Here is a 27024-nt window from a genome sequence, read left to right as displayed (position 1 = left end):
TTCGCAAGACGAAAAAACTCGTAGAACGAAAAAACTCGCAGAACGAATTAATTTCGTCTTGTGAGGCACCACTGTATATGTAACCCATCTAAGGGGCCATCTGGATTCATAGCAGAACCTAGCATGAAGAGTAGGCCTTTATAAACCAGTCACCTATTATCCCTAAATGGGAGGTTGGGGGTGGGCTATGGTGAAAAGGGTTAAAGATAACCCGCTGATAATTTTTGCAGGTTTCAAGGGTGAGATGAATAGCAGTGGAAAGATCAGGGCAAAACCCTGGCATGTCTTCTAGTGTTGCTATCCCTACACTGCAGTTTGGGGGACAGGGTGGGGCAGAGCCCTGGAGGACCCAGCAATACCCCGTGTTTTATCCCTATCTCGCTTGGAGGGCAGGAGGGTCCCACAAGCAACCCGGGTCATGCTCTCTGCCTTGTCAAATGCGGGCAGGGGGCAAGACCGGGCCTTTTTCCTGCTGGAACTCCCCAGAACTGAGTTCTGGCACCTCTCCAAGGCATAGCTGTCAACTTTTCCCTTTTCTTGCGAGGAATCCTATTCGGAATAAGGGAATTTCCCATAAAAAAACGGGAAATGTTGACAGCTATGGTCCAAGGGGCACCATGGCCAATTCTAAGGGAACGAAGAAGGCGATCGTGGCCAGTTCCGGAACCTCTTTTTCCAGAAAAATATCCTTGGGCAATAATTACAACTGGCAGACATCAAGACTGGCATCTGTTCGATCTTAGTAAAAGCAACCACAACTGCTCAATAGGCAGGTCTCAGGGAAGATTTTCCAGTGCATGCTGCAGTTATGGCATTACCCCCTCATAAAATTAGGGGACCGCAGGCGAGTGTGGGGTGGTGACTTTGAGTAGGGTAAGGCATGGGGCTGCAGCGGAAGCGATCTCCAGCCCCTCCGATCCCAGAAAGGGCCACTCCGCCTTCCTTAAGTTGCATTCACAGCCACGGGTCTTCTGACCGGCAAGGGGACGCAAAGCACTTTCTAAATTGGGTTTTACTATTCGTGCCATGGCTGTCCACTTCCCCCTTTTTTCAAGGGAAACCCCTTTATTCTGAATAGGATTCCTCGCCAGAAAAGGGAAACGTTGGCAGCTCTGCTTTGACTCAGTCAATATAAAAGGGACCCCTCCCTCTGGGCGCATGTCCTAGGCCTGGAGGGGAGGCGGACACGTCACTGCCCCTCCCTTCCTCCTCTCTCTTTGGGCACAAGCGCAGCGGACCGGCCTTTCCTGGCGCGCATGCTCCGTTGCTTCTTAGGGCAAGGACCCTTCCCGGCTCCCATCGCCGTTGTCAAGGCATCTAACTCGGTGCCTTAAGACAAAACAAAAAACCTTTCTAAAATGGGGCGTGTGAGAGAGAAGCGGGCGGATAGCGGGGATGAAAGCAGGGAGCACCTGGCGCAAGTCCTGGGTGGAAGCGGCCTCTGCCCTGTCAGGCGCTGCGAGGGAACGCCTGCCAGAGGCGCGCGCGGTTCCCATGGCAACAGAAGCCGGCGGGAAGCGCATGGAGAGAGGTAAAAGGAGCCTCCACTTCTCCTCCAGTGAGAGCCAGTGTGGTGGTGTGGTTAAGAGCGGTAGTCTCGTAATCTGGGGAACCCGGTTCGCGTCTCCGCTCCTCCACATGCAGCTGCTGGGTGACCTTGGGCTAGTCACACTTCTCCGAAGTCTCTCAGCCCCACTCACCTCACAGAGTGTTTGTTGTGGGGGAGGAAGGGAAAGGAGAATGTTAGCTGCTTTGAGACTCCTATCTGTTCACATGACACACTTCAACTGACACACTAACGTGTTGCGACACACAGTTTGGGAAGCTCTGCGGTAAAGTAAGAACTCTGCGAATGTAACATGGGCGTAGGCAGGATTTATTTTAGGGTGGCAGTCTTTATGTGGGGGGCAGGTAGAACTGAGTTATCTGTGATGCCATTGATCAGTTAGTTAAGTATATTTATTTATTTACTTGATTGAGGGTGCAATTGCACTCCCATGCACCCCCTGGCTACGCCCATGGTATGTAAGTGGATATTTTCTCTGTTGCTGCTGCTTCTTTCCTCCTTTAGCAATGCTCCTACTAAACAGCTATAGCAGGGGCTTCTGTAATTTTACTCGAAGACCAGTTTATATTAGGCATAAATATGGATTTTTAATGTTATTCTTGAGCACTAACATGAAATGTGTGTGACAGAATTGTCAGCTTTAATGGGGGTTTTTTGGGGGGTAGAGATAATCTGCTGCCACCACCAATTATTAACAGTTACTGTAGTAAAGTTAGTGTTTGCTTAGTAGCTGTTCCTTGGTCAAGTAACGAGAGTGAGGCCTTGTGGGTAACCAACAAGCCACAAGAACCATGGGAAATAAGTTTTGTCCCTTTAACCCAGACTAACAGGCGTCCAGGGTGTGAAAGGTTTATTATGAGAAAGGAAACCCCTGATTTAATGGAAGGTTTGACACCTGGGTCCGAAGTTATGTGCATTCCCTCAGTGATGTTACCTGCCTTGATTGCCTGAGAATGTGCATCTGCATAAGCTCCACGGAAAGGGAGGAAACCCCTTTGATTTAGGCTCTGGGTTCTTAATTGGCCCAGCTGCCAGAAGTTAGATTGATTAGCCTGCAAGCTCCTTCTTCAGCCGCTGGCCTGCAAGCTCCGATAAGCTCCTCCCACAGCTAATCACCTGCCTCAACAGAAACCCTGCCCCCTCTGACCTTTGCACAGGGAGAGCAGCTAATCAGCTAATCAGCCACAAAGAATCACACACACAAGAAAACCCTTTTGGCTCCTTCTTCAGCCGCTGGCCTGCAAGCTCTGATAAGCTCCTCCCACATGTGAAGGACAGGACATTCTTTATGTACGCTACAACAGCAGCAAGAATACTCATCGCACAGTATTGGAAGGCACAAGAATTACCCACGCTGGAAGAATGGCAGATGAAAGTTATTGACTATATGGAATCAGCAGAAATGGAATCAGCAGAAATGACTGGCAGAATCAGAAACCAGGGAGAAGAGACGGTGAAGGAAGACTGGAGGAAGTTTAAAGACTATTTACAGAAACACTACAAGATAATGAATGTTTGATGACACCAGATTGAATCTAAAAGACTATTAGTATAAAAAATTAAAGATTAAGAAAGATTAATAAGTTCTAAGATACATGGAAATGTAACTATATTAAGACACTAAGTTTATGATGAAATTTAAAAATGACAGAGGGAAGGAATTTGCTGACAGAATATAGGATCTGGAATACAGAGAGGGAAGGTCTGGGGAAGTCGCAGAAACAAGTTAATGTAAAGAATATAAGGAGACAATAATTGTTTTTAATATTTTTATTTCTTTTTCTTTTTTATATCTTTTGTTGTATGGTGTTTACATGTTGTTGTATTGTCCTTTTTGTTTTGTTTGTTTAGTTGTATTGTGCTCTTTTTGCTGTTCATTTATTGTAAAACCTAATAAAATATTATTAAAAAAAACAAAAAACAAACAAACCGGGGCATGTGAAAGCAGCTTGCCCTCAGCGGGGTAACAAGAAGCCTCCCGTTCTAACCTCCACCCCTGCCGTGCGAATGATCCATCGGCCGGAGGAAGACTGGGAGGAGGAACAACCAGAACCTGGAGCGGGGGAGAGGCCGGCCCTGGAGGAGAAGGGCAGGGTGGTTCCTGATGTTAATAATTCTGAAACACCTGCAGTCCCTGTAACCACTGTTACCGTGGGACCTGTGAGTACTGGGAGTAATTTGAAAATACCCCATGTGAATTGGGCAAACTTGGAGTTCTCTGCCCCTATTGAAATCAATAAAACTATTGTGAACTCTTACCGGGACACTGGGTCTGATATTACCAGCATGTCTAAGAATCTGGTTTTACCCAGCCAGATGCAGGCTAAACCCTTAAAGATTAGTCCTTATGGGGTGGAAGAGATCTTTCAGCCAACGGCAATAGTCCCCCTTAAGTACAAAGGATATAGTGGGGACCATCTTGTGATTGTCCATGATCCAGAGGTTTGTAAGAGTCCAGTTTTGGTCGGGAATGATCTTGGGTTCCAAGTTTACCTGCAGCAACAGTTAAACGTGAATCCCGTAACTGTAAGCAACTCCCCCCACTTCAGTCCAGGCAGGGAAAGACTCGGCTGAGTCCAACCCAGGGCTGGATGGAAAACCCGGAGGGGAGGGAGAGTTATCCACTTTTACTTTGGAACCCATGAAAGACTTTGATGCTTCTGTTGAACTGGGGGACCTGGGGGAATTTGCGGCAGAGCAAAGAGCAGACCCCTCCCTGCAGGATTGTTGGGAGGTGGTTGACGCTCCCCTCTGAGGAGCAAAGAGGGCCCAATTTGTGTATAAAAAGGGACTTTTGTATCACCAGTTTGTACCAACAAAGAGGAAGGACAAAGATTTGGTTTTACAGGTGGTGGTTCCGGAAAAGAAGCGATCAACTGTCCTTAGCCTAGCCCATGAAGACGGCTTAGCAGGACATATGGGGTTGCAAAAAAGAGAGAGACTAAGTCGTTATTTTTACTGGCCTGACGTTCTTGTTATATGTCAGAAAGTAGGAAATGACCGTGATAACTTGCCCAATGAGTTACAAAGTGTCCCCTTGGAAGCGAATGTTTTGGAAAAATGGGGAATTGATCTGGTGGGTCCCTTACCAAAAACCCGCTCAGGAAAGCAATATATGTGTGTATTAATAGATTATGCTTCTCGCTATGTTTGGGCAACAAGTCTAGCCAACACTTCTGCTAATAACTTGGTAAAAGCTTGGATTTCTGCCTTTTGCTCCCTAGGAATCCCTAAAGTTTTGGTGAGCGATTTAGGGACTAATTTGATGGCTAAGTTAACCCGAGGTTTTGCGATTGTCTGAAATTCGCCACCATACCTCCATTGCGTATCAGCACCAGGGAAATGGGTTGGTGGAAAGAGTGCAAAAGACCTTAATTCAGATGTTGCGTAAGTATGCCCTAGCCCATAGTTCCAGTTGGGACCAGGATTTACCTTTGGTGGTGTCCGCTTACAACGATGCGTACCAAAGAAGCCTTGGGTTCGCACCCAATCAGTTAATTTTTGGCAGGCTTTTGAATACCCCTCTCTCAATGCTTCGAAAAGAGTGGGAAGGGTCCGAGGAAGAGATAAAGCTGCCTTCTGTCAGCGAGTATTTTGCCCAATTAAAATGATCTCTGGCAGACACCAGATGTGTTTCCCTTACCTAGGATTGACACGTTGATTGAGAAGCTGGGCCGTCGAAGTTCATTACAGTCATGGATTTGACCAAAGGGTATTGTCAAATCACTCTCTCCCCTGAAGCTTCTGAAAAATCTACCTTCATTACTCATGTAGGCTTGTACCAGTTTAAAGTGTTACCGTTTGGATTGCGAAATGCTCCTGCAGCCTTCCAACGGTTGATTAATTCTTTGATCCATGACATGAGTGAGTTCTGTTGTGCCTATTTGGATGATTTAGCCATTTTTTCTGAATCGTGGCCAGAGCACCTTAAACATGTGCAGAAAGTTTTGGCCCGTTTACAAGAGGCAAATCTGACTGTTAAAATGTCAAAATGCCAGTTCGCCCAAGGAGAATTGGTGTATCTGGGATTCAGAGTGGGGTCGGGAAACATCAGATCTTTAGAGGCCAAGGTGCAATGCATTCAGGATTGGCCCCGCCCCGTAGTGAAAAAAGATGTGCAGTCTTTTATAGGGCTGGTAAATTACTATAGGAGGTTTGTCAATCATTTTGCCACATTGGCTACTCCTCTTACCAACCTTTGTAATAAGTCATTGCCAGTCAAAGTAGATTGGACTGAGGAGTGTCAAAGGGCTTTTGATCTGTTAAAACATGCCCTTGTGAGCTCTCAAGTTATGTTGGCCCCAGATCAGAGACGTCCATTTGTGGTGCAAAGTGATGCGAGTCAGACCGGGCTGGGAGCAGTGCTGCTCCAAGAAGATGAAGAGGGAAATTGGCGTCCCGTGGTTTACCTGAGTAAGAAATTGATAACCCGGGAGCAAAATTATTCCACCATTATTCCACCATTGAGAAAGAGTGTTTTGCTTTGGTCTGGGCTCTGACCAAATTGCGTCCTTATCTGTGGGGCAACACCTTTGAAGTCCAAACAGATCACTCCCCACTTTGTTGGCTGGAGAGAGTAATGAAATCCAACCAGAAATTGCTCAGGTGGAGTCTAGCCTTACAGGATTTTCAGTTTAAAGTCACACATATTGCTGGGAAGGACAATGTGGTTGCTGACACCTTGTCTAGGATGTATCAATCAGTTAAATGAAGTATCTGTATGTGTTTTGTCTGAATCCTCAGCTGAAAAAACTATTGATGATTATTGTCCTACAACTGTGTAAATATCTGACTGGGGGATGCTGCTAATGATTTTTGGAGCTGCTGCCTTCCCAGACTGAACCAACTACCTCAATGTATATATATTTTGTTGGATGAAATTGCGGGACTTAACCCTGTAATTTCATCTTAGGGGGGAGGGTGTAGTAAAGTTAGTGTTTGCTTAGTAGCTGTTCCTTGATCAAGCAACGAGAGTGAGGCCTTGTGGGTAACCAACAGGCCACGAGAACCATGGGAAATAAGTTTTGTCCCTTTAACCCAGACTAACAGGCGTCCAGGGTGTGAAAGGTTTATTATGAGAAAGGAAACCCCTGATTTAATGAAAGGTTTGACACCTGGGTCCGAAGTTATGTGCATTCCCTCAGTGATGTTATCTGCCTTGATTGCCTGAGAATGTGCATCTGCATAAGCTCCACGGAAAGGGAGGAAACCCCTTTGATTTAGGCTCTGGGTTCTTAATTGGCCCAGCTGCCAGAAGTTAGATTGATTAGCCCGCAAGCCGGTCATTGGAGAATTTGAAAATAATCCAGAGTTATGATTGGTTTCGGGGGTTCTGACGCCACGTGCAAATTGGGGATAAAAGATCTGGGAAATGGCTGAGAAAGCGCGCTCTGCAATCCGCAACTCGCCCGGCTGCTGATGTTCCACCTAAGTAGCCGTCATTTCGTCCTTTGTGATGGAGAATTGCTGAAATCTTTGTGTGCGGATCACTAGAAGGACTCTAACTATCCTATCTGTCATTTAGTTGTGAGTATGTAAGTTAGTTAGACTTTGCAATGTTCTTATTTTTCTTACCTGTAAGTTTCAAAAGAAGTGCCTGCTATTTTAGCATGTTTTCTTATGTTCTTTTAAAATAAATTTTAAGAAAGAAACTGTTCTAGTTTGTGTGCCTTTCTGGGGGGAAAGCTAATTCCTAGCCTTACGCTTGGTTGCGCTCTACCGTAGAATTTCTGTCTGCAAGTCTGTGGATACAAATTGTGGAGTGGGGATAACCGGCAATAACGGGGCACAGCCTTCTCCCTGGGTTGTGGCTCTGGGTTCCCCGGGACAAAGGGAGTGGTGGCAGCCTTACCAGTGTTATTTTGTCCTGTTTCTGTAAAACGTAAGCGTGCCTGCCAGCCCTGCTCAAGAAACCTGATCTGGCCGGAGAGCAAAGACAGGTGAGGGAGGAGCGAGTGGCTGGGGGCAAGATTACCACATGTTGGCAGCGTGGTGGGATCGAGCTTCCCTGCGGAAAGGCACTTTGATTTTTTAAATTGGCACGTATCTTTTGTGGGTTACAGGTGGTTTTTTTGGGGGGGATAGAGATAGTTAGGAAGGATGGAGGAGGCCGCAACTTCTCAGGAAAATACAATGGAAACGTTGGACCAGTAGGGATTAGTGGGAGAAGGCAGTTCCCTTCCTGTGGAGACCAATCCCCCCCAAGCTTTAAGCCCCAGAGCAGAATCCGCCTCCTGGTTTTCAGAAGACCCTGAATCAGAGGGGGAGCTGGTGGATGCCAGCGAGTTAAGTACTGTCCGAAAGGGTCGGCGAGAGTCCTGTATTGTGGAAAGAGCAAGGGGCCCGCCAGTTACCCAACCCCTAGCACATCGTGAGGAAGTGGAAGCTGGGATGGCCTCGACACGTCCTAGGGGGAATTATTTTGTTTACACAGAGCCTAAAGAGATGGATTTCTCAGAAGGTTATGATGTGGAGTGGATACGAGATCTGGTGAATGGTGGATTCCGTTGCCGAGAGAAATATCCAAAGATGGGCCAGTCCATTCTGATGGGGCCGAGAGTCAGCCGGATGGCGTATGACTACCAAGACCTGCCACACCAGCTGCAGGAGGTGACTGTGGGAGACTGCCGCCGAGAAGCGTGCGAGCCCGACGTCCGCCGGATCGTGAGACAGCATTCGCTCAGCCCGGGTAGAGTCTACTCGCCAGTCAGAGCTCAAGAGGTGCGCGTGCCGGTGCGACGGTATGTGGCAGAGGAAGAGGAGGAGTTTTTTCAGAGACCCAAGTGTGGATACGCAACGGCAGTTGAACCGTTACGTCCGGAGGGGCAGATGCCTCAACACCCTGCGCCGAGGTATGAACTGAGAATGCTGTCTCAGCCCTTTAGATATTTGAAGATGACTATCATATTTCCTCTGTCTCCTCTTCTCCAGGCTAAACATACCCAACTCCCTCAATTGTTCTTCATAAAGCTTGGCTTCCAGACCCTTGATTATCTTGGTTGCTCTCATCTGTACACATTCTAGCTTGTCAATAGCCTTCTTAAGTTGTAGACACAGTACTCCAGGTGGGATCTGACCAAGGCAGAATAGAATAGAACGTAGGTAGCATTGTGGTCTAAACCACAGATCCGGGCTGTGGTGACCCTTGTTCAGGAAGTTCCAGGATCCAGCCTGGGCCGGTGCTGTTAAGGGGGTGCCTAGTTGGAGAGGAGGAGAAAAAGTCTGCAGTTGAGCCCAGTAGTGTCACAGAAATCATGACGGCGCATGGAAGGTACCCCCAATATTTCATGTTCCTCCCTAGGCAGGAGGAAGAAAAGGCTGAAAATTTGTGGTAGTGTCAATTATGGCAGCCATCAGCAAGGCAGGATAAGAGTCTCATGTTTCTGTGAACAATTTTTGTAAAATAGATTGGAAAAGAGAAGTGTGGGCTGTTTGAAGGCATGCAGTAAGGCCTGGGCCACTTCAGGCTGAGTGGGAAGGTAGGCTGAGGCTGGGTTGTTTGGAAAGTTTCAAGTTGGGTTGGGACAATCGTGTCTCTCTTTGGCCCATGTCGCTTTTGCGACATCACTAGGGATGTTGGAGGATTCCGATGGAAACAGAAACAGGTACAAAAATTGTTGCTCTTCACATCTTCTCTCATTTTCAGGAGCAGGTTCACTTCATGTGAATGAAAGCAGCGTTGACTGACACCACTGTTTGTTTTTTCCAAAGCTGTGAATGTTACGTAATAACATTACAGAAACTTGATTACGTTCCTCACGTTCAAGCTCCTTTGAACCCAGTGGTATTTCCTTTGTTTGAACATGCATCAGATTACCCTGTAAATCTCTGTGAGGCAATTGCAACTTCACTTCCGCAAGGCACCTAGTGTTTCCTACTGAAACAGTTCCTGTAACCTGGAGTTTCTCCAAGCCTTTTAATCCCTGCCAGTCATGTCTTCTGCAGTGTGCAATCTTTTTTTGCGCAATATTGTGTGTTTATACAATCTGCTGCTATTACTGCATGCTGGGAATTGAAGTGTGCCCACATTGACATTAGAAGCCTAACAGAGCAGGCCTAATCCTATCTTATCAGAAGTAAGTCCTATTGAGTTCAATGAGGCTTGCTCTCAGGCAAGGGGGTTCTAGATGGGATTATTTATTTATTGAATTTATATCTTGCCCTGCCTCCCAAAGGAGTTCAGGGCAGCAAATTCATAAGCCCTGTGATATGAGAAATAGCTGGTTCCAAACAAAAAGGAAGTTGGAATGAGTCTTAAGAGCACAGGCTAGACTCCTAACTATGTCTACTCAGAGGTAAGTTGCATTGAACTCTATTGTGTGAAAGCCAGCCTCATTTGGTGGAAAGGCAGGAAACAAATATAACAAATAAATAGGTTCTAGTAATCAAATCAGTCTGATAGATGTGGATCAGTGCAGTTCAGGTCAGAATTCACAAAGACTGAATTCCTGGGTGGGATATTGGGATTTTGGAACGCTGGGGCTCTCTGGAGGAGATGTTGCATAGTGATAGCGATAGGGGCAGGGCATTGGCCCAATGGGACTTCAGGTTTTAGCAGGCCTTTAATAGTCATCCCTCTTAATCTCCATTTATGACAACAGTACCACTGAGAATGTAAGAAATAGTGTTTTTCATTGGTGGGTGTTACACAAACACAAGCAACCACAACACACCTGCAATTAGGGCAAGGGTTTTCCAACCCAAAGGCTGTTACTCCCTGGGCAGCAAATACATGGACCTATCGATGATAGTACAGGTGTGAATGACAGGTCACAGTATGCATTTGCAGGGAAGATAATGGCTGGGATTAATGGCAGACCTCTCAAAAATCCTTGGCCTCCTACAAAGTCCAGCTCCACCTACTGCCCATTTGGGTTGGGAAGCTGAAATGGAGAGCCATAATGCTGAGCAAAACACAGAGCCATATGCTAAGCAAAACATTGTACAACTTCCTCAAAGCATAGTTCAACATAAGCAGCTCTGTTTGAGCCCTCTGGAGGAGCACCACAGGGCAATTGTTTTTACAGTGGTACCTCGGGTTAAGAACTTAATTCGTTCTGGAGATCCGTTCTTAAGCTGAAACTCTTCTTAACCTGAGGTACCACTTTAGCTAATGGGGCCTCCCACCCCCGCCACACAATTTCTATTCTCATCCTGAAGCAAAGTTCTTAACCCGAGGTACTATTTCTGGGTTAGCGGAGTCTGTAACCTGAAGCGTCTGTAACCTGAGGTACCACTGTATTTCCCTTTTGGTGATTGGTTGCTTCTTTCGCTCTCGCTTTTTTCAGACAGAGTGCTTGGATTGGATTGAAACCTGCAGCCTCCTCCTGTCTGGGATGCAGACCACTCCCACCACTTTAATCAGCCAAGAAGACCTGGTTGGCCTGTTTGGGTTAGAGGTACTGGCAGAAATAACCTTTGGCGTGACTGGTGGTGGTTGGGGATTTTTTTCTCCCTCTGCTCCCCCGCCCTCCACCTCTCTTCTGGCGCAGGGCGATATCTCAGAAGGAGAATTTCACTTGCAACCCTTTTGCAGGTGCTTCAGCTGAAACGACAGCGGCCTCCTCGTCCGGAGCAGAGAGTGGAAAGCTCCTCCACCACAGATGTACCTGTGGAGGAAGAGAAAAAAGACAAAGAAGCTGTGGACGTTCTAAAAGATCAGGAAGCAGCAGAACAGAAGCAAGCGTTAGAAGCCGAGGTGAGCATCTCCGTTAGGAAATGTACACAGCTGTCCCTCTTCTTTCAGGGCTTCTTTCTTTTTCGCTGGGGCTCGTGGCCGTGTGTTTATTGCTATCTGGTGGAAGTTTTGACATCATGAAAAGGGAAGCCTGCAGTTTACAAACAGAAGAAATATATCTATCTATCCCTCATGACTATGGAGAAGAGACTGGAGACATATTGTGGATGCTACTTGAAAAAGCTACTTCCAGTAGGCCACACAGAAGTTATTAATGGTACCAGGAGTGGCATCACGGCTGGGCTCCTGGGTTGGTAGTGTGAAGGGAGCAGATTGCATGGATGCGGCTGGCAACGTGGCTGTTTTCCTTACAACTCCGTCCCGCGTGATAAGCTTCCTTTACATATTAACAGGAGCAATGGGGTATTTGTTGGCTGCATCACATTGCTGGATATGTATGAACTGCCCATTTAATGCTTTGCGTTCTCCCCTTCTGTGACTTAAATTCCTTGCTGTTCTGATCATACATCCAACACCTCCCTCTTTGATCACTTCAATTGCAAAAGCTTTGAAAAATCCAAGGAATTGGAATTTGATACCAGTAAATACTGGTAACTGAACTGAGAATTCCTTGCTACAGATTCTGGATTCTGGTTTCTTCTGGTGCAGAACATAGGCAGGACTGTGGGCAATGCAGCAAAAGCAAGCCTCACAAAGGAAAGGCACCCCCTTTCTCCAGCTGTTGGTCATAAAGTGTCTACTTGAGTCAGAAACTTTATGGTACAAAGTTGTATACCACTTAGCTTTCTCACAAAGCATCCTGGGAACTGTAGTTTGATGAAGTGCTGAGGATTCTCTTTCCAAGGGTGGTTGAGCATGTTTAAATATGGAAAGTGGATAAGCCAAGACCATGCATACGCTTCCGATTCTCCAGCAGCAGAGAATCAGCCCCAGAATTCATGCATGGTCTGTGAACCAGGGGCATAGGAAGGGGGGGCGGAGGGGGCAGGTGACAAGATGGCCCCTGCATCCTCCCAGCTGTAGAGCGGCCAAGGGCACGCGCAGTCCATATGGGCACAGCTTGCGCGGTGTCCATACAGGCTGCCACTCACGCGACATCTGTACGGGTGTCCGTATGGGCTGCCACGTGTGCGCACTCCGTACGGGATGCCGCTTGTGCAGCGGCCTGTACGGTCGCCGTGCAAGCAGCCGCCCGTATGGATGCTGCGTGCAAGTGGCTGCCCGTACAGACTGCACATGTGCAGCATCCCATACGGTCACCGCACATGCGCAGTCCATACAGGATGCCGCACATGCGCACTTCGTACAGGCTGCCGTGCCCCTGGTGCCGGAGAGGGTTCCTCCGCCACTGCTGTGAACACTGACTCCAGGAGCTCCAGAACTACAATTGACTACAAACTGCAGCCAGGAAAATCACTTTTTTGGTTGTTCTTTATTATAAAGTGTATCCTGTAAGTAGAATGTTAGCACGGCAGGGAATGGACTAATCTAGAACTTTTCTCCCTGGTGTGTTAGGTTTCCACTTTCAGAAACCTATTCCGAACTTAAAAATAGAAAGCGTAATGCTGGTGGTCAACAAAAGAGGTTTAAAGACTGTCTCAAAGCAAATCTTTAAAAATGTAGTATAAACACTAACAATTGGGAAACGCCTGTGAGCACTCCAATTGGAGAACAGCCTTTATCAAAGGCGTCATGGGCTTTGAACACACTCGAACTCAGGACGCAAGGGAGAAACGTGCTAAAAGGAAGGCACGCTTGGCAAATCCACACCGTGATCAACTCCCACCCGGAAACCTATGTCCCCACTGTGGAAGGACGTGTGGGTCCAGAATTGGCCTCCACAGTCATTTACGGACTCACTGTTGAGACCGTGTTCATGGAAGACAATCTTACTCAGCTACGAGTGATCGCCAAAGAAGAAGAAGAACATTCTTCCATCTGCATTGCTGAAGTGGCACAACCCATTATGCATCCTCAATCTGCTACATGGATATTCATCATCATCAACCTTTTATTCGACCGTCAGTCAGAAAAAGGAACATTTGTCAGTACACAGTTAAAACATCAAAAAAGATTTTTAAAACTTAGCCAACACTAAAATGGGCTAAACGGATAGCCCCATATCAATACAGTCAATTATAGTCTTACGACGCTTAAAAGCTAAAAAAAGAAATTTGGCCACCAAGGAAGGTATAGCTCTAGTGACATTATTCAGCAAGTGTAAAACCTGGTTTTCTCCGGGTAGGAAGCTAAATTGACATAGAAGTGGGTCTATAAAATTTTGTCTAAGCTCTGCATAAGAAGGACAAGTCAAGAGAATGTGTTCGGTGGACTCAACCACACCCATGGCACAATGACAGATTCTCTGGGCGTATGGTACTCCCCTGTACCTTCCCCACAATATCGCAGAATCAAGGACATTTAATCTAGCCGCTGTAAAAAGTCTGCGGTATTCCACGTAGTAGATTTCTGCAAGGTAGGGGACTGGTATGGTCCGGTAAATCTGGTCCCCTAGGAACATCCCTGGTTTTACCTGGGCTATGTCCTCTTGCCTGGCAATGTCACTCAGTCTCCGGGAGATCACAGCTCTAGCTTGATTATACGTCATAGACTCAAAGTAAAGGTGAGACAATCCGCAGGATTGAACCTCATTAATGACCTCCCTTTCCCACGATGATTGGAAATCGTCCCTCAATATCAAGGGGGCAATACCCACTGGTTTAAAACAAAGCTTGAGCCATAGCCAGAGCTTCGTCTTCAAGGCCACATACCATAGAGCTTGCCAGCCGACCTCTAATCTCATAACCGCACCCGCTACCAAGGGGGGAATCCTAAGGATGGCTCTAAGGAATCGCGTTTGAATAGAATCCAGTTTCAAAAAATCCCTATGGGAGCCTAAAGAGATGCCCACCAAAAGAAGGGGGAGGACTTTCATTTGAAAGAGTCTCAAAGCTATCTTTACTGATTGAGCCTGATTCTTATCATATAGAGATCTAATCTGGATGGCTGCTTTAGATGCATTAGTTGTTATATAGTCTCTATGGGCCAGAAAAGACCTATTTGACCATATTACTTGTCCCAGATATTTAAAGCAGTTAACCTGCTCTAGGGGGATCCCGTTCATCGACCATCGATGGATTCTCGGTCGGGCAGAGAAGACCATGATCTTGGTCTTAGCATAGTTGGGTTGGAGCTCATGCTGATTACAGTATTCATGTACACCTTGCAACATTCTCCTCAGTCCAATAGGGGATCTGGCAAGAAGTGCGGCATCATCCACATACAGAAGAACATTCAGAGATCGGCCTGCTAATTTGGGGGGGGTGGTGGAATGCATCATTGGCCATGTGAGTCACCAGTGAATTAATGTAAAAGCTAAACAATGCTGGGGCCAATAAACAACCCTATCTTACCCCTCTAGTGGTGGTAACAGGGTTGGAGACTAGGCCTTTATTGTCTAGCCTGATTCTCAGAAAGGTGTTTGTATGGAGGCTGATAATCAGATGAAGGAGACGACGATCGATCTGTGTAGCGGCCAGTTTTGACCATAGCTGCTTTCTAGAGATTCGATCAAATGCCTGCTTAAGGTCAATAAAAGCCACATGAAGAACCTTTGGGGCTTTGCCGGCATACTTTTCCGCCAGGTGATTCAAGGTTAATATTTGGTCTGTGGTAGATCTTCCAGGGCGAAAACCCGCCTGTTCATCGGCAATAATATTGTCGTCCTCCATCCATTTCGATAGTTTGTTTAGCAGGTACACCGAGTAAATCTTCCCAATAACATTTAGCAAGCTGATTGGCCTAAAGTTGCTCGGCTCTGTACGTGGGCCTTTCTTATGTATTAATATAATCAACGCAGAGCCCCAGCTTGAGGGAAATTTTGCTGTTTTGTTTATATGCGTGTAGAGTGCTGCTAAAAGTGGGGTCCACCAATCTTTATTTGCTTTGATGGCATCAATGGATATAAGGTCGTCACCGGGGGCCTTGCCTGCTTTAAATCGATCTATGAGAGTTTCAACTTCAGGGCATGTAACTGGGTCCCAATCGGGCAGTGCTTCCGGCTCCACCGTGTCTCCGCAGGCATCATGGGCTGCATACAGATCGGCGAAGTATCTTTCCCAAGTGTCCGCTGAGATGTGGGGTTCTATTCTTGCAAGCGGCCTACCCAGGTATCTAGAGATTAACTGCCAAAAAGAGGCTGGATTTCTATTCTCTGCAGCTATCAAGAGGTTGTTCCAATTGTTTCTTTCTGCCTCAAGCTTCTTTTCCTTTAATAGGGCTTTGTAACTTCTCCTGAGGGTGATAAGGCGGTTATTTGGCATGGGGTCATTTGATGCTCTGTATGCCAACCATTCATTGTACAGATGATTCTTGAAGTTTTTGCATTCCTCATCGAACCATTTTTTGTGGAAAAACTGTTTACCATGCTTTGTGGGGGACTGAGCTAATGTTGGTTTTAGAAGTTCTACTAAATCATCATATATTGGTAGAGGCTCATCCGCCTGCATAAGGGAAGCCCTTTTTATTTGGAGCTGATCAGACCAGAGAAGTTCGTTCAACTGCTGGGCCGAGTTGGAGGTCCATTTAAGGGCTGTAGGTCTTATCTCCAGATGATCATTTGATAGGTGCACAAAGGAGTGCCTATCAAGTTTGTCAGCCAGAGTCAAGGAAATTTCTAGAGGGAAATGATCACTCTCCAATCTTGTAGCCACCTTAAAGCTGGATATTTTGGGGGTAAGGGCGGGAGATATCCATACAAAATCAATAGTGGATGCACGTGAACCTGACCAATAGGTGAATTCAGCAGGGTAGTCTGAGCTGACTGCCCCATTTAGCAGAAGGAAATTGAGGGCCAGCAAGGTTTGCCTGCATTTAAAACCTGCATAAGTGGCTATGTTATCTTTGAATTTCCTTGGTAAAAGGTCTGTAGTCATAAGAGGTGAAGAAGGGCACTTGTTAAATTTAGAGAATAAGATTTGGTCAGTATGTGACAGGCGTCCATTAAAATCTCCCGCCAACAGAAAAGTGGCTTCTGGGTATTTATCAAAATGCATTTCCAATATCACTTGGATTTCCTGCCATCTCAGATCAACCAAATCTCTCTTATGAGTTGGACATAGGTAGATGTTGATCACTACTATCGTTTCCTCTGCTGTTTGCAACTTTATAACCAGCATGAGTGACGACTGGATGTCGATTTTTTCGGCCTGAAGATTTATGGCTAAGGAAACAAAAGTAGCCAAGCCTCCTTGCAGTCTACCATGTGATAACGAGTTCTGCGTGGCATTCAGGTAGAAGCCCTTGTATCCTGTTAGATAGAAGTCCTCACAGGCCCATGACTCTTGGAATAGAAGGATGTGGCTGCCATTTATATAGGCAACAAATGATGGATCTCTGTCAGTTTGGATTTAATACCAGCCACATTCCATGATAGTAGTGTAAGAGGCCGCTTTGTGATTCCCTCAAGTCATGATTTCTCTTGCGTGGTTAATCCTGGAGAGTCCAAATGGGGGTGCATGCTGCGTGAAGGGGCAGTAGGGTGAAAAAAAGCAGTGATTTTTGGTTGCTTGCATTTCAGGTTCAAGTTATCACATGGCACAGGAGCAGCCAGTGGCTGGAACAAATTTATAGATCGCTGTAAGAGAAAATCTTGATACGAGGGGGTGTTACTAACCGACAAGTCCATAGACTCGTCGTTTGTCATATGCTCTATAGTTACAGGAGTCGTGCCTTGAGGATCGAGGCTTGTTGCTGGGAAGGCACTATGTAAGACAGAAGAAAGACAGCCTTTTCGGTTAGCTTCCAGCAGCTTGTTTAGCCTTGCCACTGCCTCAGTGTTTGTCCAGAGGGCTACTGGGTCTCCCCGTGTCTCTTGCGTCGTCATGGTATCAGCACAGGGAATGCAGCCATTTTGAGGATTGGAGATCGTTATCGCTGCAGGGGGGTCCACATGGGCTTGTGTTTGCCAATCTTTAGGAGCATCTATAGTGGCCAAGGCTGGACCCATCAAAGCTCTACCCCTTAAGGCAGTCCTTTCTTGCCGGTGGGATGGTCGGCTAGTAAATCATGGAGAGGGGTTCATAGGAAGGGACCGTTGCTGCGAATTTCGGTCATAATCCTCAATCCTCCTTGTAAAATGGCTGACCAAATTTGCTGAGTTTGGAATTTTCCCAATAATGCCCCTACAGTTGTTAAAGAAGCATCTTTGTGGGAAGATTCCATACCAGTTGAGGCGATTTTGAAGTTTTCTCAAAAGTGCAGGAGGCCTGGGAGAATCGAAGTTGAGCAACAAGCACTTAAATTTTGGAGTCTCTGGCAGCCATTCTAATGATAGGAGATCACCCTGGGCCAAGTAGGACCTGGTCAACATTCGCAGTGAGATCACAGCAGCTTTACAATTTCTCTAGGCATAGTAGGGGAAGCAGGCGTGAGCGATGTTCAAGCATATATTGTTGGGGGTGAGTTGGAGGTTTACTAGCTGCTGCCCCCTACTTAGGCTCTGTGCCTCATGATTATCAGGTCCCTGGTGATTTAATGGCGGATTCAAAATCGAGGTAGGGGTTTTGGTGAAAGCATTTAGCTTTCCCTCTAACATATTGACAGAAGCTGATAGTACCTTTATTTCGTCAGCCAAGTGCAAGCAATATTTCTGCAAAGTCCTCAGCTCCACTGAGTGTACTATATCATATAAAGATTTACAGTGAGAGTCGGAGTGGGGAGAGAGGCCGTCTGGGCTGGAGGTTATATCCAACAGCGGTTTGTCTCCTGGCAAGGGAGTATTTGAGGTGGTTGCGAGGTCATATGGACAATCTACCTGCTTGGAGGTGTTTAAAAGGTTGTTTGAAGTCATTGCAGGATCATGTAGGCAGTCTAACTGCTTAAAGGTAACAGGCAAAGGAGGCACAAGATTGCAGAAAAACTCCTCCAATGATGAAATAGAAGGCTCTAAGGTCTTAGGTGGTAAATCCAGCCCAGTAGGTTTCGAGATCTTAGACATAGGTTCTAAGGCATTAAAGGAAAGGTCTTCCACAGAAGAGGTACGGCCACGTTTTAGGTTCGTCATGCTGAACCCCTTGAGCAGCTCGGTTATCTAAAAGTCCTTCAAAGGCCAAGCAAAAGCTGGTGGAAGGCCAGGGAAGCGCGGCTGTTGGCTGCCCAAGTTACAGCTAATCAGGTTGTTAGTGAAGCTCATTAAGGAGATTTATGGCGCTGAGATTGCAAGCTTCCACAGGGTGAGTTCCTGGCGTTAACATCAAACCATTTTCGTGCCAACTTCTAGAGAAAAATAGGAGCAGAGTAACTTACAGCATGAACTGGAAAGGGGAGCTCCGGCAAGCGCGTCTTACTTCGTCGCCATCTTGGCCCTGATAGAAAGGACTGACATAATCCGAGACCAGGGAGAAGAGACGGTGGAAGAAGATTGGGGGGGGGGGGATTTAAAAATCTATTTAGAGAAATATGGTAAAATTAATGAATGTTGGGAAATGTTGGAATGAAATTACATGACTTTAGTAGAAATATTATAAGGAGTTAAGTATAAATAAACTTTAAGGTTTTGATGATAAGATAAGGTAAAAATAAATTAAGATAACTAAAAGATAGAAAGCAGTGAAAGACGGAAAGGATTTGCTGATATAATTAATAACTGGAATACAAAAAAGGGAGGTGTGAGGAGGTCGAGGAAATAAGTTAATGAAAGATAAGGATTTTGATATATTGTGTTTTTTGGATGTATTGTTTTCTGTGTGTGTGTTGTGATGTATTGTGGGTTTTTTTGCTTTTTTTCTCTGTAATTTTTTATTCTTTTTTTTCTCTTCGCTTTTCTCTTTTTTTTCCTTTTGTGTAACTTTTAAACTTGTAATAAACATTATTTTTATTTTTTTTAAAAAAGAGCATGTTTAAATATGGAAAGTGGATAAGCCAAGAGTGTATACGCTTCCGATTCTCCAGCAGCAGAGAATCAGCCCCAGAATTCATGTATGGTCTGTGAACCAGGGGCATAGGAAGGGGGGGCAGAGGGGGCAGGTGATAAGATGGCCCCTGCATCCTCCCAGCTGTAGAGCGGCCAAGGGCGCGCGCAGTCCATATGGGCGCAGCTTGCGCAGTGTCCATATGGGCGCAGCTTGCGCGGTGTCCATACAGGCTGCCACTCTCACGCGACATCTGTACGGGTGTCCGTATGGGCTGCCACGTGTGCGCACTCCGTACGGGATGCCGCTTGTGCAGCCGCCCGTATGGATGCTGCGTGCAAGTGGCTGCCCATACAGACTGCACATGTGCAGCATCCCATATGGTCACCGCACATGCGCAGTCCATACAGGATGCCGCACATGCGCACTTCGTACAGGCTGCCGTGCCCCTGGTGCCGGAGAGGGTTCCTCCGCTACTGCTGTGAACACTGACTCCAGGAGCTCCAGAACTACAATTGAATACAAACTGCAGCCAGGAAAATCACCTTTTTGGTTGTTCTTTATTATAAAGTGTATCCTGTAAGTAGAATGTTAGCACAGCAGGGAATAGACTAATCTAGAACTTTTCTCCCTGGTGTGTTAGGTTTCCACTTTCAGAAACCTATTCCAAACTTAAAAATAGGAAGCGTAATGCTGGTGGTCAACAAAAGAGGTTTAAAGACTGTCTCAAAGCAAATCTTTAAAAATGTAGTATAAACACTAACAATTGGGAAACGCCTGTGAGCACTCCAATTGGAGAACAGCCTTTACCAAAGGCGTCATGGGCTTTGAACACACTCGAACTCAGGACGCAAGGGAGAAACGTGCTAAGAGGAAGGCACACTTGGCAAATCCACACCGTGATCAACTCCCACCCGGAAACCTATGTCCCCACTGTGGAAGGACGTGTGGGTCCAGAATTGGCCTCCACAGTCATTTACGGACTCACTGTTGAGACCGTGTTCATGGAAGACAATCTTACTCAGCTACGAGTGATCGCCAAAGAAGAAGAAGACCATTCTTCCATCTGCATTGCTGAAGTGGCACAACCCATTATGCATCCTCAATCTGCTACATGGATATTCATCATCATCAACCTTTTATTCGACCGTCAGTCAGAAAAAGGAACATTTGTCAGTACACAGTTAAAACATCGAAAAAGATTTTTAAAACTTAGCCAACACTAAAATGGGCTAAACGGATAGCCCCATATCAATACAGTCAATTATAGTCTTACGATGCTTAAAAGCTAAAAAAAGAAATTTGGCCACCAAGGAAGGTATAGCTCTAGTGACATTATTCAGCAAGTGTAAAACCTGGTTTTCTCCGGGTAGGAAGCTAAATTGACATAGAAGTGGGTCTATAAAAATTTGTCTAAGCTCTGCATAAGAAGGACAAGTCAAGAGAATGTGTTCGGTGGACTCAACCACACCCATGGCACAATGACAGGTTCTCTGGGCGTATGGTACTCCCCTGTACCTTCCCCACAATATCGCAGAGTCAAGGACATTTAATCTAGCCACTGTAAAAAGTCTGCGGTATTCCACGTAGTAGATTTCTGCAAGGTAGGGGACTGGTATGGTCCGGTAAATCTGGTCCCCTAGGAACATCCCTGGTTTTACCTGGGCTATGTCCTCTTGCCTGGCAATGTCACTCAGTCTCCGGGAGATCACAGCTCTAGCTTGATTATACGTCATAGACTCAAAGTAAAGGTGAGACAATCCGCAGGATTGAACCTCATTAATGACCTCCCTTTCCCACGATGATTGGAAATCGTCCCTCAATATCAAGGGGGCAATACCCACTGGTTTAAAACAAAGCTTGAGCCATAGCCAGAGCTTCGTCTTCAAGGCCACATACCATAGAGCTTGCCAGCCGACCTCTAATCTCATAACCGCACCCGCTACCAAGGGGGGAATCCTAAGGATGGCTCTAAGGAATCGCGTTTGAATAGAATCCAGTTTCAAAAAATCCCTATGGGAGCCTAAAGAGATGCCCACCAAAAGAAGGGGGAGGACTTTCATTTGAAAGAGTCTCAAAGCTATCTTTACTGATTGAGCCTGATTCTTATCATATAGAGATCTAATCTGGATGGCTGGTTTAGATGCATTAGTTGTTATATAGTCTCTATGGGCCAGAAAAGACCTATTTGACCGTATTACTTGTCCCAGATATTTAAAGCAGTTAACCTGCTCTAGGGGGATCCCGTTCATCGACCATCGATGGATTCTCGGTCGGGCAGAGAAGACCATGATCTTGGTCTTAGCATAGTTGGGTTGGAGCTCATGCTGATCACAGTATTCATGTACACCTTGCAACATTCTCCTCAGTCCAGTAGGGGATCTGGCAAGAAGTGCGGCATCATCCACATACAGAAGAACATTCAGAGATCGGCCTGCTAATTTGGGGGGGTGGAATGCATCATTGGCCATGTGAGTCACCAGTGAATTAATGTAAAAGCTAAACAATGCTGGGGCCAATAAACAACCCTGTCTTACCCCTCTAGTGGTGGTAACAGGGTTGGAGACTAGGCCTTTATTGTCTAGCCTGATTCTCAGAAAGGTGTTTGTATGGAGGCTGATAATCAGATGAAGGAGACGGCGATCGATCTGTGTAGCGGCCAGTTTTGACCATAGCTGCTTTCTAGAGATTCGATCAAATGCCTGCTTAAGGTCAATAAAAGCCACATGAAGAACCTTTGGGGCTTTGCCGGCATACTTTTCCGCCAGGTGATTCAAGGTTAATATTTGGTCTGTGGTAGATCTTCCAGGGCGAAAACCCGCCTGTTCATCGGCAATAATATTGTCGTCCTCCATCCATTTCGATAGTTTGTTTAGCAGGTACCCCGAGTAAATCTTCCCAATAACATTTAGCAAGCTGATTGGCCTAAAGTTGCTCGGCTCTGTACGTGGGCCTTTCTTATGTATTAATATAATCAACGCAGAGCCCCAGCTTGAGGGAAATTTTGCTGTTTTGTTTATATGCGTGTAGAGTGCTGCTAAAAGTGGGGTCCACCAATCTTTATTTGCTTTGATGGCATCAATGGATATAAGGTCGTCACCGGGGGCCTTGCCTGCTTTAAATCGATCTATGAGAGTTTCAACTTCAGGGCATGTAACTGGGTCCCAATCGGGCAGTGCTTCCGGCTCCACCGTGTCTCCGCAGGCATCATGGGCTGCATACAGATCGGCGAAGTATCTTTCCCAAGTGTCCGCTGAGATGTGGGGTTCTATTCTTGCAAGCGGCCTACCCAGGTATCTAGAGATTAACTGCCAAAAAGAGGCTGGATTTCTATTCTCTGCAGCTATCAAGAGGTTGTTCCAATTGTTTCTTTCTGCCTCGAGCTTCTTTTCCTTTAATAGGGCTTTGTAACTTCTCCTGAGGGTGATAAGGCGGTTATTTGGCATGGGGTCATTTGATGCTCTGTATGCCAACCATTCATTGTACAGATGATTCTTGAAGTTTTTGCATTCCTCATCGAACCATTTTTTGTGGAAAAACTGTTTACCATGCTTTGTGGGGGACTGAGCTAATGTTGGTTTTAGAAGTTCTACTAAATCATCATATATTGGTAGAGGCTCATCCGCCTGCATAAGGGAAGCCCTTTTTATTTGGAGCTGATCAGACCAGAGAAGTTCGTTCAACTGCTGGGCCGAGTTGGAGGTCCATTTAAGGGCTGTAGGTCTTATCTCCAGATGATCATTTGATAGGTGCACAAAGGAGTGCCTATCAAGTTTGTCAGCCAGAGTCAAGGAAATTTCTAGAGGGAAATGATCACTCTCCAATCTTGTAGCCACCTTAAAGCTGGATATTTTGGGGGTAAGGGCGGGAGATATCCATACAAAATCAATAGTGGATGCACGTGAACCTGACCAATAGGTGAATTCAGCAGGGTAGTCTGAGCTGACTGCCCCATTTAGCAGAAGGAAATTGAGGGCCAGCAAGGTTTGCCTGCATTTAAAACCTGCATAAGTGGCTATGTTATCTTTGAATTTCCTTGGTAAAAGGTCTGTAGTCATAAGAGGTGAAGAAGGGCACTTGTTAAATTTAGAGAGTAAGATTTGGTCAGTATGTGACAGGCGTCCATTAAAATCTCCCGCCAACAGAAAAGTGGCTTCTGGGTATTTATCAAAAAGCATTTCCAATATCACTTGGATTTCCTGCCATCTCAGATCAACCAAATCTCTCTTATGAGTTGGACATAGGTAGATGTTGATCACTACTATCGTTTCCTCTGCTGTTTGCAACTTTATAACCAGCATGAGTGACGACTGGATGTCGATTTTTTCGGCCTGAAGATTTATGGCTAAGGAAACAAAAGTAGCCAAGCCTCCTTGCAGTCTACCATGTGATAACGAGTTCTGCGTGGCATTCAGGTAGAAGCCCTTGTATCCTGTTAGATAGAAGTCCTCACAGGCCCATGACTCTTGGAATAGAAGGATGTGGCTGCCATTTATATAGGCAACAAATGATGGATCTCTGTCAGTTTGGATTTAATACCAGCCACATTCCATGATAGTAGTGTAAGAGGCCGCTTTGTGATTCCCTCAAGTCATGATTTCTCTTGCGTGGTTAATCCTGGAGAGTCCAAATGGGGGTGCATGCTGCGTGAAGGGGCAGTAGGGTGAAAAAAAGCAGTGATTTTTGGTTGCTTGCATTTCAGGTTCAAGTTATCACATGGCACAGGAGCAGCCAGTGGCTGGAACAAATTTATAGATCGCTGTAAGAGAAAATCTTGATACGAGGGGGTGTTACTAACCGACAAGTCCATAGACTCGTCGTTTGTCATATGCTCTATAGTTACAGGAGTCGTGCCTTGAGGATCGAGGCTTGTTGCTGGGAAGGCACTATGTAAGACAGAAGAAAGACAGCCTTTTCGGTTAGCTTCCAGCAGCTTGTTTAGCCTTGCCACTGCCTCAGTGTTTGTCCAGAGGGCTACTGGGTCTCCCCGTGTCTCTTGCGTCATCATGGTATCAGCACAGGGAATGCAGCCATTTTGAGGATTGGAGATCGTTATCGCTGCAGGGGGGTCCACATGGGCTTGTGTCTGCCAATCTTTAGGAGCATCTATAATGGCCAAGGCTGGACCCATCAAAGCTCTACCCCTTAAGGCAGTCCCTTCTTGCCGGTGGGATGGTCGGCTACTAAATCGTGGAGAGGGGTTCATAGGAAGGGACCGTTGCTGCAAATTCCGGTCATAATCCTCAATCCTCCTTGTAGGCCGGCTAACCGAATTTGCTGAGTTTGGGATTTTCCCAATAATGCCCCTACAGTTGTTAAAGAAGCATCTTTGTGGGAAGATTCCATACCAGTTGAGGCAATTTTGAAGTTTGCTCAAAAGTGCAGGAAGCCTGGGAGAATCGAACTTGAGCAACAAGCGCTTAAATTTTGGAGTCTCTGGCAACCATTCTAATGATAGGAGTTCACCCTGGGCCAAGTAGGACCTGGTCAACATTCGCAGTGAGATCACAGCAGCTTTATAATTTCTCCAGGTATAGTAGGGGAAGCAGGAGTGAGCGATGTTCAAGCATATATTGTTGGGGGTGAGTTGGAGGTTTACTAGCTGCTGCTCCCTACTTAGGCTCTGTGCCTCATGATTATCAGGTCCCTGGTGATTTGATGGCGGATTCAAAATCGAGGTAGGGGTTTTGGTGAAAGCATTTAGTTTTCCCTCTAACATATTGACGGAAGCTGATAGTACCTTTATTTCGTCAGCCAAGTGCAGGCAATATTTCTGCAAAGTCCTCAGCTCCACTGAGTGTACTATATCACATAAAGATTTACAATGAGAGTCGGAGTGGGGAGAGAGGCCATCTGGGCTGGAGGTTATATCCAACAGCGATTTGTCTCCTGGCAAGGAAGTATTTGAAGTCGTTGTGGGGTCATATGGACGGTCTATCTGCTTGGAGGTGTTTAAAAGGTTGTTTGAAGTCCTTGCAGGATCATGTAGGCAATCTAACTGCTTAAAGTTAAGAGGCGAAGGAGGCACAAGATTGCAGAAAAACTCCTTCTGAAATAGAAGGCTCTAAGGTCTTAGGTGGTGAGTCCAACCCAGTAGGTTTCAGAATCTTAGACATAGGTTCTGAGGCATTAAAGGAAAGGTTTTCCACAGAAGAGGTACGACCACGTTTTAGGTTCGTCATGCTAAACCCCTTGAGCGGCTCGGTTATCTAAGAGTCCTTCAAAGGCCAAGCAAAAGCTGGTGGAAGGCCAGGGAAGCGTGGCCGGTGGCTGCCCAAGTTACAGCTAATCAGGTTGTTATTGAAGCTCATTAAGGAGATTTATGGCGCTGACATTGCAGGCTTCCACAGGGTGAGTTCCTGGCGTTATCATCAAACCATTATCGGGCCAACTTCTAGAGAGAAATAGGAGCAGAGTAACTTACAGCATGAACTGGAAAGGGGAGCTCCGGCAAGCGCGTCTTCTTCGCCATCTTGGCTCCTTCCCAATCTGCTACATGTGTAGCTCTGGCTTGAATAGGTGATGTTTCTGTTGAAAAGCAGTGTGTTGTGGGGTGAAAGGAAAGTTCTTCATTGCTTAATAATGTCATAATTCACATGTCATAATTCACTTGATGCTGCAATCATGAAGTAATGAAGATGCATGTTATGAACCAACCCAGGGAGCTGAAGAAGCAAACTGCATTGCACTGGCTAAGAATGTGAGCAGGGAGGTCCCTAGTTGAACTCTTACCTAACCCAGTTGGTGGTCCAAGCAAGCATTTATCAGCCTAAGCTGCTCGTCTGCAGCGTGATACTGGTCGTATCAGGATTGTTGATTTACTTTGAACAAAGTACTATGTACATGTCAGAGATCAGTGTGTCTTAGATCATTGAAATAAGTGGGGTTGAGCACATAATGCTCTGTTGGAATATTCCCATTATGGATGAGGTTCTCACTGAGAACAGGTATACTTATGAAGTGTGGACATGACAAACATGGGTTTGTGGATGCATATGCTGTTTATAACCATTCTTTGGGCAGCTGGGTTTGGTCTTGATTCCCTCAAGGCTATGCTTGGGCTGAAACCTGGACTTGTCGCAGAGTAGAGTATGAGGTTTCTCTGAGCTACTAGTTCTCATATTTTCTAGGTGTTGACAATGTAAGTGTTTAAGTGCTTCTTGCTGTGCATCTGTCGTTGCAGAAGTTGTCGTTAAGGAACAAACTGAATCACCTTCACAGCCCAGCACTCCTAAGCCACGAACGAAGAAATTCCCCAAGCCCAAACGCTGAAGAAGAGGGTGACCTTCAGAAGGCCTTTGGCTCCTGCTTGTAGCTGGCACTGGACACAGATGGAGGGTTGTGCATTAGTGGCTACTTGGAATTCTCCCAGCTCTGTTAAACTATTGGTTCAGTACATGGAAAGGAGTTAACTCAACCAAGTGGGATCGATTCCCAGTTTCTGTTATTTATGTAGAACATATTCAAGGTCTAGGTTGGAGTTGCCCTGATATTTCACTGTGTTTACCTATACAGGTTGAATTTAAGAATAACTCAATAGGAAATATTTGGGGGGTTTGTTTGAACTCCCCCCCCCCCAAAAAGAACACTCAATCCGTCTTAGGAGTTTTTCACTAGTAGATGCATTGGGGGTATCTTGGACCAGACGGTTTAGTATCCGGTAATTACTTGGCATGGGACGTGGGTGGCGCTGTGGGTTAAACCACTGAGCCTAGGGCTTGCCCATCAGAAGGCCGGCGGTTTGAATCCCTGCGATAGGGTGAGCTCCCGTTGCTCGGTCCCTGTTCCTGCCAACCTAGCAGTTCGAAAGCACACCAGTGCAAGTAGATAAATAGGTACCGCTCTGGCGG

General features: G+C 46.1%; 2 long non-coding RNA genes across 4 annotated transcripts in view; both read left to right on the top strand.

Moving 5' to 3' along the window:
- Nucleotides 1-12300, top strand: part of LOC310679787 — a 70586-nt gene extending 58286 nt beyond the window's left edge. The window contains exons 1-4 of one of the 3 annotated variants that reach the window (XR_014512537.1): nucleotides 9606-9642; nucleotides 9742-9861; nucleotides 10855-10965; nucleotides 11103-12300. This is a non-coding gene — a long non-coding RNA (uncharacterized lncRNA). Of the gene's footprint in view, nucleotides 1-9605; nucleotides 9643-9741; nucleotides 9862-9908; nucleotides 10336-10796; nucleotides 10966-11102 lie in introns of those variants that run through there. The other 2 variants (XR_014512539.1, XR_014512538.1) reach the window with 2 other exon arrangements.
- A 13386-nt stretch (nucleotides 12301-25686) lies between these two features.
- LOC310680502 lies at nucleotides 25687-26591 on the top strand. The gene is made up of 2 exons (XR_014512819.1): nucleotides 25687-25874; nucleotides 26358-26591. It is a non-coding gene; the product is annotated as an uncharacterized lncRNA (long non-coding RNA).
- Nucleotides 26592-27024: the final 433 nt, after the last annotated feature.

The sequence above is a fragment of the Podarcis tiliguerta genome (genome assembly GCF_965153285.1).
Source record: "Podarcis tiliguerta genome assembly, chromosome: 6".
Taxonomy (NCBI): domain Eukaryota; kingdom Metazoa; phylum Chordata; class Lepidosauria; order Squamata; family Lacertidae; genus Podarcis; species Podarcis tiliguerta.
This window is presented reverse-complemented; position numbering and strand designations above follow the sequence as displayed.